This window comes from Pleurodeles waltl, chromosome 4_2 (assembly GCF_031143425.1).
Source record: "Pleurodeles waltl isolate 20211129_DDA chromosome 4_2, aPleWal1.hap1.20221129, whole genome shotgun sequence".
Taxonomy (NCBI): Eukaryota; Metazoa; Chordata; class Amphibia; order Caudata; family Salamandridae; genus Pleurodeles; species Pleurodeles waltl.
The window spans coordinates 686,861,728-686,876,687 of record NC_090443.1 but is presented as its reverse complement, the minus strand read 5'-3'; the positions used below and the strand labels follow the sequence as shown (position 1 = coordinate 686,876,687).

The 14,960-nt window shown below is 42.9% G+C and overlaps 1 protein-coding gene across 2 annotated transcripts in view; it reads left to right on the top strand.

Annotated features, from left to right (window-relative positions):
- The window catches only part of DNAI3 (dynein axonemal intermediate chain 3), a 623,392-nt gene that overhangs the window by 366,951 nt on the left and 241,481 nt on the right, over positions 1-14,960 (top strand). The window lies entirely within an intron of this gene.

The window sequence follows — 14,960 nt, the reverse complement described above, 5'->3', positions numbered from 1 at the left end:
GCTGCACAATTGATGGCGTTCCTCAGAACAGAGTGGAAACCAAGAACCAGAACTTTCCGATCTGTGTCAGACTTTTTGGGCACTGTGCACCACCTCACATTATGTATTTGTTTCATTCATATGACCTGGGAGCACAATTTATGCATTATGTTGCTGCACTTGCATTGTGCAACTCTAACCAGAATTGGCAACATCCTTGCATGTAACTGGTGGGCTACTTGCTCTTGCTCTTCAGTCGCTTTTTAATTTACTATGTGTTTGAACTCCAGAATGTACTTGGAGTCTTGTCAACCAGTTTTACTAATTTGCTTTCTGTTGAGCTCTTACGTTGAGTTTTTCTCTTGTTTTTGTTTTACTTCTCTTTCTGAGCAAATGGTGTTCAAAATGTGTGACTGCCAGCAAATGCAGCAAGCATTGGCAAATCCAGTTGGTCTCACCTGTGACTCAGACACATGTATATGTAAAAGGCATAAAAAAGGCACTTCATTATGGATGTTGTGCATGCATGCACAAGCAGGGACAGAGTACATTGTTTCTAATGCCTTATAAAAATTTCATCCAAGATGGCTGCCCAGATGTACACACGTAGGGTGGCCATTTTGATATGGTATACCATAATGCTTAAGAACAAGAACTATTCTAAAATGTCTGCCTTCCATGTGCACGCATGTGCAGCAGCTGTCTTAGGATGCACTTTCTTATACTTTATGAATACGTATTCCAAGAATGACGCATAGTATGCAAAAACATGGGCAGCCATTCCTGAACAGATTTTCATGAAAATAATAAAACGTATTCCAAGATGGCCTCATGAGTGTCCACTCATTGGTGGCTATCTTGAAATTGTTTCAAATGATTTAAAAACATGCTTAGATGGCCGCCCACCACTATATTAAGAGAAGGCAGCAGATGGAATCCTGTGGTAGAACATGCTTTTTAAATAAAAAGAGCAGAAGAGTAGTGAAAGCTTAGAAAAAGAGAAAGAGAAGGAGCAAAATTAGTACCTCCTGCACTGTAATGCGATTTCCTGACATCAGCAGTGTAAGGGTTCAGCATATCCAATCAAAACATGGTGAGACTCAAATACTCCCATAAGGACAAACACAAGAATAGGGTGGAAAGCCTTCTAATCAGGACCAGGAAACTGAGACAGGAAAACCATTGACTCATGAGCAAGGTGCAGACCCAAAGCCCGCATTAGGTATACATAGTAGGTCTGTGGCAAACAGACAGTTTAATCTGCCTGTTTGAGACTTAAAAGGGTGATGTCAAAGTCGGATTGATACCCCTGATCACGGTTTGCATGGGAGTTAAAAAAACAACAAAAACTCTTATGCGTGCTATTGCCACAAAGGGATTGTGATGCAGTAGAATCAAACTGATCACTTGGACAAGTTTGTGCAAAAGAGTTGATTGTGCCTCTGAGTGGCAGCGACAGACATTTTATTACTTGTGAGACCATAACTCCAATTTACATTTTTCTATGGGAACATTTCCCAAATGGCATCAGAAAAGAGATTAAGGTATTGGTACTAAAACCTGCCTTTTATACCACCCTCTGAGAACGACTAGGCACTAGTTCTTGAATAATTTGGTAAATGTCTTTGAGCAGTCTTTGAGTCTCACTTTTGGCAAGACTGGTGGCTTAGATATATTGACCTCCAACATTTAACTCATCAAGAACTAGCCTTAGACTCAAGGGATGTGGCAGGGAGCTAAAAGACTCTGCTGTGTGAGCTGAGATTGCAGCACTAGAACGCTAGTTTGCAAGCTTCTTTTTGGCTAGATGGTGCTGTTGTGCCATTTAGTGATCAATGAATTCCATTGTAGAAATCCGTATTCAACATCAGTTTGAAGTGGAGCTGTGGGGAGTATTCACAAATTGCATTTTGTATTACATGAAGTAGTACTACAGCAGGTCCTCACACTCACTAACCTTAATACAGAGACCTCTGCCTCTGCTATGCCTATCTGTTCTGTGCAGATGCCTCTACCTGGTGTGCAGAGATCAAGGCTGTACTGGCTGTACCAGGCAACAGGGGTTTCCCCAGGAGGCTGTAATTTTGTGTGTGTGTGTGGGTGTGTGTCCGGGTTGGTGTGGTGTTTACACACAGGTCAACGCATACCTATTCACTTGAAGAAAAACAAAGGTGATGGGTTTCAGCCACTGGCAGTCGCACAGGGCTGAGTTCCAGTCCCATCATTTTTCATCCACTCTGCCACCCCAGATGGAGAACACCTATGCAATCAGTCTTGGTCCTGCTCCAAATCAAACAGTCCTACACGAACTGGCAAGCCAGCCCCCTTTGAATGGGAACACAAAAAACTCCACACTGGGTGGGTGTACTAGGGCCTCAGTGAGGTACACCTCGAGTACTATGGAAAAGTGAGCATGGGACTGACAGCATACGTTTTCAAGAGTTTACAGTCCCTGACTGGCATTCTGCCAACCAGCCTGCAAACACACACACCTCGAACAGTGTTCTGAGAGCAGCGTTTAGGCCAGGGACCAGCGACCTTCTTTTATGCACAGCATAGGCAGAGTAGAATGGCCTCAATGACGAGCACAGAATATGAGATGCACTTTGCCCTAAATGTAGGACAGACCATTAGGTTTCAATGAGCTGCAAGGCAAGTAAAGCATGCTTCCCTATATCATCATTAAAGGGCAACGAGAGCAATCATACCTACACCACAGGTGCAGGACAGGTAGAGCAAGCTTTCCCAAACCACAGACTATCCATTAGCATCATATGTTTTATTTGACAGGAGCTCATTCGAAGGTATAGGTCAGACAGAGCAACTATGCTAAGCCACACTTGCAGGAGAGATCAAAGTCGCTTCTCTCCTGATTCTGCTGGTTGAAGAACCCACCTTGCCGTGCCAAAGGTAGGATGCATGTTCTCCCTAATGGCTTACATTCAGGACCCTACCTCTGCTGTTGTTGACTATCAAGGGATGGAAATGGGCAAGCTGACAAGGTCAGGTAAGAGGGAGGTGCGGTTAAGGTTATCACAGATAAAAGTCAAGGCTGAAACCAAGGGTTTTACGTTTGAAAATATTATGTCCATTAACGAAAAAACAGTTGATATGATGAATTGTAGTGAAACCAAGCAGTGTCAATCTCATATGATTCATACAATATGGCCTCACCTTTACCATAACAAACCATAGGATAGCAAAGGTGAATAAGACCTATTTTAAGCGACCTATATGATTTGCAAAGCCTCATAAACTCTCTGGTTCACATACTTAGAGAAGCATTCAGATTCACGTCTTCATAGGCAGCCACTGGGCCGGTGTTGAGCTGGGAAGAACAAAGAAGCACAAATTAATATTTTGGTGGCAGATTGTGTCTGAGAACAGACAACTGGCCAAAACAGTTTTTTAAAGTCTACAGTAAGATAAACAAAGATGAAAAGGTAGCAGTTATTGCCTATTTACCATAACACTTAACACAATTTGTTCATCTTGACTTTAGTAGCCAACATCAGCAATTAGAGACTTCTGCCTGAATCTCTGCAGCCCCTTTTCACTAACTTGTGTGATCCTGGGCAAATTGCCTTATCTTACTTATTGGGACTACCTACAGTTAATCAATTTTGCAGTGCATTCTTAAACTTAAAAACATTTAAAATAATTTGTTAGTGAAGAAACAGGTAAAAGAGTTGCTACAAATGTGTTTGCCATTAGAAAAAGAAAATTACTGTTCAAAACAGGCGACTGTGGTATTTAATACCAACAGTACAATTTTGTGCAAACAAATATAACCTAGGGCATCAAATAATGAACAGAATTGCAAAGAGTCCAAAACTGAGGAAATGCCGCTTTCCTTAGCACAACACACTTAAAGGAAGGAGACTACAAGGAATGGAAAGCCTCTCATCATAACTGGATGAAACTTCACAGAGGAAACATTGTTGATTGGTTTAAGGCGGTCCACTGTCTGTTCTCTTTATTTCAGTCAGGCCAGGTTTGCAGAGGAAGCGACCTGAGTGCTCCAGACAAGTCTCCTCGTTAGCAAACTTGCATGGGTTGATGGAAGGCTGGGTCAATGGAAGACTGAATGGCCTCCCTCCCCTCCTTTGGCCCGATTCACTGCACCAGCTGCACTACTGGTGGCCACGTTCCTGAAGTGAAAGAAGTAGGCACTTGTAACTGCGGCTACTTGTGGTTCTGGGGTGAGATGTCAGCTAATAGAAATATTTAAGCCAATTCAAGGCCTCACCTCAGCAAGCAATGTATGACTAGCTCATGGTCAATGAAGGCAGCAAACAGATTTTATAACATTAATGCCATCTCTGTTACTCTCCATCCTTAATTATTTGGGTTCAGTAGTACAGCTGTTTCTATGTTTCTGCACTGGTGGCAACTGGCTTGAGCCAGGTCCAAGAAGTAAATGGTAGGAGACCACTTTTGCTAAGCATTTCCCCACAACAGAGGAAGTGTAATGGGTCTAAGGTTTGCCTTGATCATTGGGTCAAGGATTTATTTCTAGAGGAGTAATGCCTGTTGTTTTCTATGCCTTGGGACCTATGCCTGTTTCTAAGAAGCATTTGAAAAGCATCTTAAGTAAAGATACTATACTATTCATGATGCCTTGATCAATTGACTGTAACAGGGTTCTAATGGATGCTGGAGCTGGATGACCGCACTGAAGCCAGAAGTTTGATTGCTTCCAGTGAATATACTCATTAAAAGTGTCAGGTGGAGACAGGTGAAATCCAAGGTATCATGGGCTGCAGAGATATCAAGGAGAATTAAAGCCACTTACTTATGAAGTCTTACTTAATGTTAGCCAGTGGAGTTTCTTTTCCATACAAGACCTGAAGCTAATTGTAGGACATGGAGAATAGAGTTGTACTCTGTGTTCTTGTAGTTTGTTCCCGGACTTTGCTGACACAGAGTAGGTCTAACCTTGGCCAATAGTTTCCAAGGTCTTCTGCATTTGCTGTTACTTTCTACAGGATTGGTGTGGTGATTGTGTCTTCTAAGGTGATAGGAAGCATAGCTAATGCTGATAATAGCTGCAAGGAGAGATAACAATTGCTTTGTTCAGTTTGCAGGACAAGGTTCAACCTTCATGTTGAAGGCTTTTAAGCTCATTTACAGTTTGGCGGATGCAGGGCATCCAACCAAACAATGGGTTATCCAGGTCTATTTTTAGGCAGGGAAAATACATTTCTGATGGAACAGTCTCTACTGGATTTACCAGCAAAAAAACATTTGACCGACAACCTGTCCACCATAGGTCCATCCTTCAGTGTACATGAGAGGGTTAGCCTTGTTTAGGGTTGACTTTCTGACATACATTGTTACTGTTCAGGACTTTGATATAAAGCTTGGCCGTTCCAAACAGGAAATCAGTGAAATGATTTGTGTGTACTGGAAGAAAATTCTCAGCTTTTTAAATTTTGTGTCAGAAAAATATAATTACAACGCTTGCCATCCACCATGGGTGTTGGTCAGCTGTCATTTAATTTGTTTCCAAAGAAGTGACTGCTACACTGGCCTCTCCTACTTTTACCATCAGCCTAGTCACTTTGCTGTGCTGTTTAGGGGAGTCCAGTTTCACGGCAAAGGTCCTTAATAATCCACTGGAGCTCCCAGAACCCTTTGTAGTAAGTCACAACACCTCCATTGTTTGAATTCGTACCTCCAAATTTCCCTCCAAAATCACAATACCCATAAAGTGTATACAAAGCATCTACTCTGAAATACAATTTCCATTTTCAATTAGTGTCATTTCTATTAAGGTAACTATTATACTAATAAACTTTGAAGTGCCCAGCAGGTCCTTCGCAGTGCCAGTTATCAGTTCCTCAACTCGAGACGCTTCAACTCTCTCATTTTCCCTGTCTTTCTTATTCAGGGTGTTGCTTGCTTTCCTTGGCAGATATTTATACTGTAGACCTGTCCCTCAGCTACACAAACCATTAATTGTGATAAAACATCTCTCCTTCAGTGCTCACAGTTCCAGCATCTGAGACATCCAGTGAGGGGCTGTACACCAATCCTCCTTCTCACCTACTGATGCAGTCTCTGATTGTTTCTACTAGCGTTGGTCTTACAATGGAGTACCCCAATCCCTTCTGTGATCCAGCAACTCTCTGCCAAAGCTTTTCTACGCAGAAACTCGACATTTAGAGCTGCAACTCCAAGGCCACTATCTTATCTTTTCCAGTGCATTGTGAATGGGAGCCTTAACGTCGGGTTTAAATGGCAATCCAGGTCGAGAAAACCTCCTCTTGGAGACACTGCCAGTTTTCAGGACCCAGCTGTGCCTCCATCCCACGCCCCCACCCTTGCCCCAGAGCAAGTGCTCAGAAGGGAGCTGCGCCACAGCTCCAATAGAAATCAGCCATCTCAGCCTGGGAAGGCCCACCATCCTTCATTTAGAGATCTGTCATTTGGGATTGCTTTGAAGTGTATCCAATGCCATAAATGGTGGCACTGTCAACCATAGTGGACCTGGATAGGATAAGCCCAGAAATGTTCTTCAAATGGTGGGTGAAAACACCCAACCCATGAGGCAGCTTTAGGTGTGTTTTTTACCTTAAAAAGTCCCCTGCATTGAGCATCTGTCTTTGGAAAGAACAGAAGTGCTGACTGGTCCATAAAGCTGACATGACCTGGTAGACCAGCCATCACTGTTTTGTTACCCCAAAGCAGCTCCCACAATATAGAAGCCAGATATTGTTTTGGTGAGCGTATTGTCTGTGTAGATGGTGGATAACTCTAGGTTTGGTGGGTGGACCATCGCTAAGATGATGGCGGCATTGCCTCTGGTTCACCTGGAGTATGGTTAACAGCCATCTCAACCATATGTGGCGCCCATAGTCCCCTGCATTTCCGCGATCGGGATTCGTTTTTCCTGAATTTGGTTTTCTGTTATGAAATTGAGACTAGTTGTTCATCTACACCTGCTATTTTCATTGGATTAGGCTAGCGATAACGGGAACCCTCACCTGATGACAACTAACATTGATAAAACAGAAAATTGTGCTGTGTGATGTGGGTTAATGTTCCAATGACTAATTAAATATTCTGGTGCTCCATAGAAGCCGTAGAGGGAAAAGCACGAAATTAAGCAAGGAAAAACCTCTCTAAAAAACAAACAACACACAAGTATTCAGCAAAAAGTAAAAGTACAGAAACAAAGAATACAAGTAGAAACAGGAGAGTAGATGCAAGGGGTAAACAGCACTTCAAAGACAGTGTCCTACAAGCATTGTGATGTTCTAAGAAATGGTTATCCTGATGGATACATCTACCTGTGAATTCCTCACCTTTTGAATACTCCTAATGCGCCAGCATTCAACTGAATTTTTTTTTCTAGCTCTCCACGTTGATGAGGATGTCACAATGTAACGGCTCCGCATGTGGCTCCATCTGATGTCATTGGAGCCTTAAAAAGTCCTCGCTGGTGTGCTGACGTCGTTCCCTTTTTTCCGCACCTTCAATGCTAACGTTTTTTCTACCTCAAGTGATTACACTGTGTCGAGGGAGTTTCTTTGTCGCGTTTTCATCGTGCAACAATGTCTCCACCAAAGAAGTCGGGCTTTAAGCCTTGTAGAGCATGTGGCGGTCACATGTCAGTCACTGACCCACACGAAAATTTGCCTTTGGTGCCTGAGTTCCGACCACAACATCAGTGATGCTCTTCTTTTCAGAGTATAAACCCGAATGCACTAAAGGAAAGGGAGTTGAAACTGTTCCTAGCAAAGGCTAAGAAGGAGAAGCAGGGCCGTTGAAGATCCAGGCTGCAAGATGAGGAGTTGTCCCACAAGTCTTCAAGATCGCACAAGAAGCAGCGTCACCACAACTCTCGGCGTCACTCATCCCAAGATACTAGCATGTTGTGTAGCTATTTTAGCCATGTTTTAGGCACGTTATTTTAGCTCACTAGGCCTACAGTTGAGCACTTTCACCCGCTTACGTTATATTCAGCATTGCTTTATTTTCCTAATAATACCTACATTTGCGGTGCTGTTTTATTTATCAGTATCTTGTCCTTTTGCCTAGGAAGGCATTCCGTTCTTGGTAGGACACATGTTTCGCTTTGAGCCTTTCCAAGGCTACAGTTAGATACCGTTGCCGGCAAACGTGGTATGCTGTGTCTCCTGCATTCACGGAAAATAACACACTCATACATGGGGACTAGTTCTTAGAACGTCAGCTGTGTTATTATAAAACCACCCCTTGGTCCTAAACACATTAGAGGGAGATTCCAGCCAGACAACCACAACTGTATGCTGATTGCTGCAAGCTTTGCTACAGCTACCTACTTAGACGACCGAGGCCTGATCCCGATGGGGATGGTGTCTATATGGACTTCAGGCCTCTTCTCAAGGTATGGAGTATGATGCACTTCCAGAAGGAAACTGGAAGGGCAGAATAGGCTTAACATGCTATGCTCATACTTAGTGAAAGGTGGGGGTTATAGATCTACTCCCCTGTTTAGACAGCATTGTAGGGCTGTTCTTGTGTTTTACACTTTTTTGTCACATGCCTGCTCCTATTGTCTTTCATTATCCTTGTGATGGCTATGAACCTGCCTTTATCTAGGGTGCAGATTTTTTAAATAAATACTTATTTAAATACATTCTACCTCTGTTGTCTTTGCCTGAGTGAGATCTAAGTAATTGAAAGAAAAGGATGTGTTCTGATATGCCATGATTCCCTGGGGAGTCTATCTTGCCATGAGCCCAGTTGTCACCATCATCTCGGTCAGAGATGGGCGCTGCTAGTTAGCCAGAAACCCCAGATTAGGCTGATAGGGGTCACCAAGTGTGGAGTTGTGCTCAGTACCCACAACATAGGCGATCCTACCGCCCAAATCCAGTAGCCTCATTATCCTAATGAGAACCTACGCGACATGGCACCACCAGCGTTTGGTCAGGCACGAAAAATCAGTATCTCGGTCTCACCGAAGGCTAAAGACACCTCAATACTATATACGAAGACGTCTGTGGTCTTGAGGATTTCCTCCTCATTCAGGTAGGTGGAAAACCTATTCTGAGCTGTGGGTTGTTCAAGCTTGAACCATAAAAGGATTTATCCCCTGTTGGTATCCTTATCTCTGAACTCAATAAATCAGTAATATGGCGTACGCTCAACGGGTAGCTATAGCAGTAGATATGAGAGGACCCCTTACTGCCCATTTGTTGGCAAACGGCTTAACAGCCCAGGGAGGTCCAGTTACACTAGTAGTCGAGGCTAATGCAGCCTACAGAACAGAAATATTTTATTCTTGTGTCACCTTTCCAGCAGTGGATGGGAACACAAATACATTTCATAATTATACACCTGCACAGCCACCAGCACAATGCAGAGCGTACGCAGCTTTAGAAATGTCTTTATCTTATTAAGACCATAATAATTGGCTTGATGGCGCCCTACCACACACAATCTTACCAGTTAGGTTAGGTCCATTGAATAATGCTGGCCCCACCTGGCCTCTGTTGACCACATATACACCACACCCTGATGCAGCAGCAATGGCGGTAGCTGAGGTCTGCCGCTTATATATAGAGGACACTACAGTATATAGATTGTTAGTACAATTCGTCATACAAATGTTAAATACAAATCCAGCATGGGCTGCTCCAGTTCAGGCACAATCAGCAGCGCAGGGTATTAACCCTGCCACTGTACATTCGATCATGGGTAAAGTACCCGCCAAACGGGAGGAGATTCTGTTTTTGTTAGCTAAAAAAAAAAAAGCACTGGAAGCAGTCTTTCCCCATGCGGGACCTCAGGATCAAAATAGAATTTTAACAATGTGCTTGCCTTTCGGTATGGTTCCCACAGTTGACAACTGTAATACATTGGGCACAGTATTTGCTGCCCTCTGCACAACCGCACACGGTACACCAACACTTGCCAATCTTCCGGAAGTGTTGAAACAAATTCAGGTTAAATACAGGGCAGCCCCTGCCCTAGATTTGGGGATGCAATTAATAGGCAATTTTGCCACAGTATCTTCAATCATATTAAGTAATATTAAAGGGGAAGCAGTAGCACTGACAGTGCGCATGAGGCTCGGTACATTCCAGCACAGGATCAGGAATGGGAATTGCCAAAAATAATTGCTGAAACATACTCAAATATAGGGTGAGATAGTTTGCGAGTCAGACCAACTAAGCCACAAGTACAAGTTAGATCCAATAAGGATACTGCCAAAAAAACACCCAAGGGTTCTAAAAAAAATGCTGGGATAAAAAACAACAAACACCTAGGAAAGAAAGGGGAGAATCTCTGCATTCGGAGACCCCACAAAACAGATATAATGTTAGAAATAGGGATTATATGCAAACGCCTGACAGATATCAGCATACTGATACACGCCAATCTCGTTACTTTCAGGACTCACCGGAAAAACGAAGTGAGAGAGGTGGGCAGGCAGATTAGTGGACTGAGAAAGGACTCACAACGCTCGTTGGACGTTTTGGTTAAAAAAAGAAGAAAAACTTCCACAACAGAAAAAACTATTTAAGAAGAAGAAAGGCGCAGCTGTTGCTATTCGACATGCCACTCAGGAAGAGGGCTTTAATAAAGAACAAGAAGTGAGCGTCAGCACTGCTAGACAGTGCAGCAGAAGTCACAATAGTTCGCCGGGATCTTCTAGAGGATCTGGAGGTGAAAGCAACTGATGACTGTCTACAGGTAGAGACTGCAGAAATGAGTGTCTCCACACCAGACAGGGTGTATAAAGTAACTATTCAGTTAGAAAGGGACAGTGAAAGTATAATAGGTGCCATTTTTTGGGATCGTGTAGTCTCTATGATATTTTGCTGGCCGAAAAAGATTGGCCACTGGTATTTGTACGAGAACTCCCATATGACGAGGACATTATTGAAAAATCAATCGCCCCTTGTTCTGAAAGAGCATGTTGAAAAGCATGCCATCGATTGGGCAGTGTTGCAGGCACCTGCACTTTATCACAATCATGTAGGGTGGGATAACGATTCTCCCTACCACATAATACAAATAAAATCTACACCTCAGCCCCAACCTCAGTATCCAATCAAATATGAGGTGAAAGCCCTGGTGAGGGAAATCCTCACACAGTTAGAGTATCAGGGTGTCATTGAACCCTCCGACTCATCAATGAATAATCCATTATTCCCAGTCGTCAAACCCGACCACTCATACAGGATAGTCTTAGACTACAGAAATTTAAATGGTCACACAAAAACATATGCTATACAAAATGCACATAGTACAGCACTAATGAACAACATTGTGCAAAAAAAATACATAACAATCTTAGACATATCCAACGTTTTTTTCTGCCAGAACATAGCGCCTGAAAGTAGGGACTTAACTAGTTTCAGTGCCTTAGGCTTTCAGAAAAAAATGTGCAGACTCCCACAAGGCTACAAGAACAGTCCTGGACTGTTCTCAGCTCATGTGAAATCAATATTACACGACATAGACCCTGAGGCGTTGTCCTATGTGGACGATATTTACCTCACGGATGATGACCTCATACAACATTTAAGACGGGTAGCCCGCGTGGTTGTAGGATTCACCAAAATTGGCTACAAATTCAACTTCAAGAAAACAAAAATAGCCTTTCTCAGTGTCCTATTCTTGGGATATGGGTTGTCGGATTAAAGCAATTTTTTGAAAAATGCGCACAATTATAACCACCCAACACAATAAAGAAGCTCCAGTCAGTGCTGGGCTTCCTGAATTTTAGGAGAACATACATTTCAGATTATTCACAACATATCAAACCATCATATGACCTGATACGTCCCAACTTCATCAGCAAATTCTGGACAGTCGAAGATACACGCATACTCAAGGCACTACAAAAAACATGCTTGAAGCTAAACACTTACACACAAGGGACAATAAAAAACATTTGGTTATCAGAGTAATTGCTAGTGCCATTGGTTTCACCTACATGACATTCAATGAAGGTGAGATGGTCCCAATTGTATATAAATCACACCTGAATGCTACAACTGAACAACGCTTTGCTCCCACTGAGAAAATTCCCAATGGCAGTCCTTAAAGAAACACGTTATTGCCGTCTCCCTGGTTCCAGCCCTTGAGGCTGTCACCAAAGCAAGCGTCCTGAATGCTAAAGCACTGCATCCACGTTGGATTCAATGGCCAGCGTCTCTCACTGCCTCTGATGTTGATTATGTGTTTGACTCCAAATTACAGACTCAAGAATTTCTCCAGTATGAACTTGAATATCCTGTTCCAGTAAATACACTACCTATCAAACAATACAAAACAATCTTGTATACCGATGGGTCAGCACAACCTGCTATAGGCACTAAACAACAATACTCAGCTGCTTGCGTGGTCATGAGTGGATATATGAAGGATGGCAAGTTCCATCCCCAAAAACATACACACAGACTCTAGGGGACTGTATGGCACAACTCACAGAGCTTAAGGCTCTGGTGATGGCATTGGAATGTACGGATCCGGAGCAGATGACGTTGATTGTCTGTGATTCGTACTATTGTGTCCAGTCCTTCAATGAATACCTGCATTACTGGCAACAGAATGGGTTTGGAGATTCAAAACGCAATACCATAAAACACAAATTCATGTGGGGGAAGGTAGTAGATCTGAAGGAGAAACTGCTGAATATCCATGTTGTACATACACTAAGACACCAGCGAGTTTGAATACATGTTGAAGGCAACACTTTAGCTGATGAAGCAGCAAATTAGGCAGAAGCCATGGCTTCGGTCGCAGCAGTAACACGCTCTAAAACTAGAGTGGATGATGAAACATTAGCGGCTATAGGAGTTACTGCTCAGGGTAAGCCTATGCCCAAAGCATATACCACTAAATATACCTACCGGTGGGAGGCATGTTGGAAGCAGAAGTAAAGATTTCGGGTGTGGGGGTCCGGATGATTCCCAATAAAGATGTAAGACCAGAGTTAGTAAAAGCAGTGCATGAGGGGGTTGCATCTGCACATGCTGGTGTGGCGGGTACAATTTCGATATTACAATCACGCTATTGGTGACCAGGTCTTTACAAACAGGCCAAACAGAATGTTCTTTGTTGTGACATCTGCCAACAAATAAAGAACTCCATCATTAAGTGTCCATCGCAGACACCTCTCTTAATTTCCAATAAATCATTACAATGTGTGCACCTGGACCGTTGTGGTCCCCTGACAGCAGAGAGCGCATACAAATACATCCTAGTCACTATAGATTCATGCTCCAGATTTCTCTAGGTGTGGCCACAACGCTCGGCTGACGCTCAAACTGTTATTAAAGATTTAAAGTCTTTGTCGGGACATATGCTGTTGTGGCTTTCCATTAGGACCGGGGCCCTGCTTTTGCCTCAAGGGCATACAGGGATGCCATGGCTTCATTAGGGGTCCAACTGCATTACTCATCTCCATTTCATCTCAAGGGAAATAGTGTAGTGGAGGAACAAAACCGTGATCTAAAGCAGTCCTTAACAGCTAAAGTATTAGGCATGGGTCGTAGTTGACTTTCTCACATGTATGGAGTACAGAGAGCACTTATTAATCTGCCTAGAAGGTCCCTGTGGGGGGTGTACTTCGTAGGAGTGCCTGTTTGGAACTCAAATGTTCCAGATCATGATTATCCTGGCATGGAGGCGGCAGAGACGCCTTTTGACATAAATTAATGTGTCACTGTCTTACAGGAGTTAGAACAATTCCGTGACAACAGTGCGACTGTCAGTGTTGCCTTCTATGGAATCAGGGATGTACCAGTAACATCTACCGGCTAGATTCCCAAGTTGGGGGATCTAGTGTGTGAAAAGATCTCTGTGAAAAAGGAATTTGGGCCTTCCTATCGAGCTCCGGTCCCAGTCCTGGGAATTCACGGTACCAGAACTGTCATATTACCACTGCTGCCTGGTTCTAAGGAAAATTGCTTTTTCTCCATTGACAATGTCAAGTTACACCATGTGGCCAATCCTGCACAGCAGACCTAGAGGACTCCTGAGTAGTGCCCGAATCCAGCCCAATACAGATCAGGATGTTCATTTGCAGGTTTTCAACAGCAACATCGATAACTCTCCAAGCCTTGGGAGGGTGGAAAATTAACTTTCATTAGTTCCACTGATGGCTACTACTTCATCAATTCCTGCTGACACAGAGCAGTCTTCAACAAATTCCACACAAACGGATGTTGTAACATACTACACTTCGATAATCTCTCTTCCTCCGAATATACCGCCAGCATTTGTTTGTTCAGATGATGGTTACTTCGTTGATGCCGAAGACTTCTCTTCAAATCCATCTGCCTCAACTGTGACTGAACTGTTAAAAGCACGTAAGCTGATACATTGGCTAAAAATTAACTATCTTACTTGTCCTTGGAACTATGTATGGTCATCGCTGATTGTGGTTGCCTTTCTTCTTTAGATTGGGTTTGTCATTATTTTCTTTCTTCTCATTCATGGTCATTATTTACCTAATCGCTCTACGGTTGAAATGGTGGATGAGGTCTTGAAACCACATTTTTCTTCACACAAAGTACGCAGAGACTTGCCCTAGTGAACATTACCGCAGTGCCAGTTCCCAATGAGATTGTATGGGATAAAGTCTTATTCCACATATATGGTCCTACAGATGTCATTCAAATACCTTATGTGCTCAAACTCTCATTGACTGACGTAATTACACCCGGAGTGATTACTGGTGATTGGGATGTCAAAACGGTTGATACTATAATGTCTGATCTACAATATTATACAGTTTTTGAAAATGATGATGTGTATCAATTTAAAGGAAAATATGGTGATATTTTCTGTTATAATAATTATGGACATCATTTCCTTCACAGAGCAAGTACCCCAAAAACTATTTTTAAATATGCACAATGGAAACACTGCCCAATTCCACCAATAGGCAGCTCAAAACCGTATATTGAAAAGTTTGCATATTTGTCTGGACATAATGTTAAAAATTCTGGGGGTCATTACAACATTGGCGG